The following is a 5,461-nucleotide window of genomic DNA, read 5'->3' as shown; positions in this document are numbered from 1 at the left end:
AATCGGATTTAAACATTCATGTCCACCGAAATGAACATGTTGAGCATGGAGGTGATTCTCCCACTTGACCGTTAATAATTAATTTTCCTACTTTTCATAGAGAAGATCATAACGATTGGTTATATAAGACCAACTATTTTTTTGCATACCACAATACATTATCCCAGCATAAACTTAGGCTAGCCTCTTTTCATATGGAGGGACAAGCCCTAGTTTGGTTTTAAAATTTAGAGGAGTCAGGAGCAATAAAGGATTGGGAAGGGTTCACTAGAGCTCTCTTGGTAAGGTTCACACCCTCTTCCTATGATGACCTTATGGAGTCATTAACCAAGCTCAAGCAAATGGGCTCAATGGAAGAGTACAAATCTAATTTGAGGCACCATCCAATAGGTTAAGGGGGGTATCAGAGGATTACAAGATGAGTTGCTTCCTTAGTGGGCTGAAAGATGAAATTAGATTGTCGATACTAATGTTTAACCCAATAATCTGTTAATGGCCTATGGGCTTGCTAAGATTCAAGAGGAGAATGTAAGTGTTAGGAGAAGAAATCACATAATCCAAAACCCTCACCATGAGATTGCTGGCCTTAAACACATCCCTGTGAATACTTCAATTAGCCCTAAATTTAGCCCAGCCATTATGCTAGTCTAGAAAATCAAGCCACACCAAATGAGGGAAAGGAGGGACAAATGCCTCTTCTACTACTATGATGCCAAATGGAATTCTAGCCATAAGTGCCAACAACCTAAATTATTTTTAATGGAGGAAGTTGAGGAAGAATTAGTTGAAGCTCCTACAATAGAGGAAGAAACAGGAAAGGAGGAGATATTGGAGTTTGTCACAACATAACCCAACCCGAGATGTCTCTCCATGCTCTTATTGGGTCTTTGAGCCCTAAAACTATGAGGGTCAAAGGTAGAATGTGAAATAAAATAAAAAATAAAAAAGTAGTGGTGTAAATTGCCATGACTAGCACTCATAATTATTTGGATCCCTTGGTGGATCCCATGTAATGCCCCTAAAATTTTTTTATATATTGGAGGTGATTCCATTGACGTCAAAATGGTAATTTAAACAAATACAAAAGAAAATGAACTATAAGCTTTTATATATATATTGAGTTCAAAACATTAAACCAACTCAATCTATTTGTTCATAAAAAAACAACATCAACTAAAATTTTATTTTTCCATAAATGACACTTATTATTCAACTCTTATTTTAACCTTTCCACATGTCATCTAGGCCCCCTCCTAAATAAAATTTTTACAAGTAGAAGGTAAGTCCAAGGCTCGATAAGTAGGATTGATTTAGCTGAGTGTAACATATGAGCCTCATAACAATAAATTGATAAGCAAAAATAAATGATAACTGTAATTATGATAATAATGTAAAATTAAAATTCTTGTACTATTTAAAGACACTTCCAAAAATTTCTCCATAGGGAACTACCCCTTCAAGAGTAGCTATTATTCCCATAAGCTCATTTTCATTGGGATCTACACGTTTTCATTATCTTTAAGTGTAGTTATCCTCCCTGTACTTTTCTCATTGAGCAGGTCTACACATTCTCAAAGTCTTTTGGTGTAGTCATCCCCCCAACATATTTTAGTAACTGTACCGTACTATCATATAATCCATATATCATTTCACGTAACTATAATGCACAAAAATTTTCCACAAATATGCCATGACTACTTACATAAAAGTTTAGGCTCAACTCACACATTTCATGGTATAATAATTTATTTTGAGATGTTCTAACATTTTTATGCAATATAAAATAATTTTCTGAACTGTACATGGATAATAAAAATAAAGAATTCAGAAACTTCTAATAAAGATGGCAAATTAATTAAACCTACTTACCTCGATATGCGATTTACCACTAGACAAAGATCATCGTATTACTCAAGACCTAAATAAATGATGCAAACTAAACATAAAACACAATTAAACTCACTCAAACCCAAGGTAACATTAACCGAACATCAAACTAATACTCACTTAACATAAAAACCAAATTTGAAGCAAGATAAAAAATAATAATAATAATAATAATATGAATCGTCATCAGCATAAGAACTTAGAAAACTTCAATAGAAAACAACATGGATTTCCTATTTAATCTTGCAATGATCGAAACAATTAAACGAAACTCATATAATATTTAGAACGTCTTAACAAAACATAGGTAAATCTCTAGTAACATAAAATAAGTTAAAGGGGCTTACTTAAAATGTTCTAGTTGTAGAAAAACAAGAGAAATATTTTAGGTGAAAGGATCAAATGATAAAACTTAAAACGGAACTGAGTTGGGGTATTTATAGGAGAAAGTGCCATTAACTCGGGAACGAAACCGAAGGCTGAAAATTAATAAGGAGCTATGTTACATACAACAGTAGCATACAAAACTATGAAAGGTTGGCGGTGTCGAATCATCTAAAGCTTCTGAGCACTGTGAGAGATATCATCTTTATGGATATTTATGAGAGAGAGAGAGAGAGAGAGAGAGAGAGAGAGAGAGAGATGAACATGGGTGGTGTTGATGGAGAGTAAAAGCTACAAAAGAGATTAAAGGATGAAGAAGGAGGTGTGCGTAAGGGGGAAGAAAGAAAAATAACGCTAAGTGAAACTCATTATATATTTCACTTGATTGTACCAGTATCTTTCTTTTTGTTTTTCTTTTTTAAACTTGGGTTGGGCTAAACAAAGGGATTGGGTATTACAATCGCACCTATCCAAAAATTACTTAGCCAATACATGGGGGTTTTTGTAGATCGCAACGGACTTCTCTCACATAGAACTCATGATCATACTATTACAGTACATTCGAACAGAACCCCCGTTATAGTAAGGCCATACTAATACTCTTATTTTTAGAAGGATCAAATTGATAAGATTGTGAATGAACTTCTAAACTTAGGTATGATAAGACCTAATCAAAACCCCTACTCCTTGTTTTATTAGTAAGGAAGGTTGATGGTACATAAAGGATGTGTGTGAATTCTCAGGCTTAGAACAATGTGATAGTTAAGGACAAGTTTCTCATTTCAATTATTGAAGAATTATTGGATGAGTTAAATGGATCAAGGCTTTTTTTTGAAACTTAATTTACGTTCAGGTTACCATCAAATTACTGTCAAGCCTAGGGATGTCCCTAAAATAACATTTAGAACTCATGTAGGGAATTATGAGTTCTTAGTTATACCATTTGGGCTAATTAATGTACCATCCACTTTTCAAAGTTTGATGAATGAAGTTTTTAGGCCTTGTTTGAGAAAATTTATCTTAGTAATTTTTGATGATATATTGGCGTATAGCAAGTCAATGGAAGAACATGTTAAACACTTATAACTAACTGAGCATAGAAGTACTCAAACAACGTAGTGTGTTTGCTAAATTGTCTAAATGCTGGTTTGCCACTACTAATGTAGCCAATTTAAGGCATTTGATCTCTACTGATAAGGTGAGAGTCCACCCTGCTAAGTCCCACGCAATGAAGGATTGGCCATTTCCAATTTTCCTAAAGTCATTGGGGGATTTATAGGGTTGATTGGCTATTGTAGAAGTTTTATAAAATGGCATGGCAACATTGCAGCTCCTCTTACACGACTATTGTAGAATAATCAGTTTGTGTGGAGTGAGCAAGCCACAGAAGTATTTCAAAAATAGAAGAGGACAGTGACCCAACCCCCTTTGTTATCCCTACCAAATTTTTCTTTATCCTTTGCTATTGAATGTGATGCATCAATGAGTGCTATTGGAACTGGTCTCATGCAAAATAGTAAGCCTATTGCATTCTACAATTAGGCCTTTAAAGGAAATGTGCTGCCTTTGTCGACCTATAAAAAGAAACTTTATGCTTTGGTAATGGTAATGCAAAAATGGAGGTCTGTCTTACTTGGGAATCCTTTTGTGTTTAAGACAGACCACTAGAGCCTTAAGTACTTGTTTGAACAAAAAAAGAGAACCCCTATGCAGCATAAATATATTTCTAAACTACTGGGATATGATCTATTAGTTGAATATAAAAGGGGATAGGACAAGAAAGTAGTAATTGATTTGTCCAGAAGATTTGAGAGTGAACTACCTAAGGTGCATGCAACTTTTGCAGTCATTTCCTCTCCTACACTTGACTGGTTAGAGGAGGTCGAATTGGGATACACTGAGAACCCCAAAATTCAGGAACTATTTTCAAAATTTCAGAGAGAATATCTACCACCATCTTATACGTTCAGAAATGGGTTAGTGCTATATAAATAGAGATTTATGACTACAAATAGTAGTGCCTTGAAGCAAAAGTCACTTCACTTGTTGCACACAAGTCTTATAGGGGGACTTTCAAGTTATGACAAGACTATGCATAGAGTTAGAAGATATTTGTTTTTTGGTGGGGATGACGACAGATGTGAAATAGCTCATCCGATACTGTGACGTTTGCCAAAGAGTTAAGGCAAATCAATCCAGACCCAGTGGCTTGCTATAGCCCCTGCCTATTCCCTCCCAACCATGGACTCAAATCACTATGGATTTCAATAAAAGGGTGATCCTTATCACACGGGTTCAATAGTTTGTGGGTGGTGGTGGAAAGACTCACCAAGTATAGACATTTTATTCCATTTGCTCATCATTTTTTTTTTTTTTTGTAAAGACAGTGGCTCAATTGTTCACAAATTATGTTTTAAAATTGTATGGGATTCCCAATTCAATCGTCTCAGATAGAGATAGTATTTTTACGAGTCAATTTTGGTAGGAATTATTTAAAATACAAGGGGTCCTACTTGCTTTCAATGCTGCCTATGATCAGAAATCCGATGGACAATCAAAGGCCATTAACAAGTGTTTGGAGAATTATTTTCAGTGCTTGGCTAGAGATAGATCACCTAGGGACTGGGCTCAATGAGATTCTTTTGCCTTGATAACACCAATTAACACTCCACCCACATTACCCGTTCTGAAGCCCTATATAGCCTACCTTCCCCTCAATTACGAACCTACATGCCAGGGTTGACTAAGGTAGAAGATGTGGAAGAAACTCTAAGATCATGGGATCAGATACTACAACTCCTAAAACATAATATATAGAAATCGCAAAATTAAATTAAAAAAATACATGAACCTAAAGCGTAAGGAGAAGAGTTTCAAAGTTGGTAATTGGGTTTACCTCCCCTTTCTGCCTTACTGGCAGCTAATAATGGCACATCGTTGAAACCTCAAGTTTGCACCAAGGTTCTATATATGGGCCTTTTCAAGTCATCCAATGGGTATAACTTATGGTTTATCATCTTCAGTTCCTGCCTACAGCCTTGATCCATTCAGTTTTTCACGTTTCTCAACTAAAGGGACAACTTGGTCAACAAATCTTCCAACCTTTCTTTGGTCGATTATGAGGGGATCTTTAAACCAAAACCCAAGAAAGTGTTGGCGCGCTGCACCTACAAATTAAAGAACCAATATG

The sequence above is a fragment of the Carya illinoinensis genome, chromosome 1 (genome assembly GCF_018687715.1).
Source record: "Carya illinoinensis cultivar Pawnee chromosome 1, C.illinoinensisPawnee_v1, whole genome shotgun sequence".
Taxonomy (NCBI): domain Eukaryota; kingdom Viridiplantae; phylum Streptophyta; class Magnoliopsida; order Fagales; family Juglandaceae; genus Carya; species Carya illinoinensis.
The sequence above is the reverse complement of the archived record's forward strand: the minus strand, read 5'-3'. Positions refer to the sequence as shown.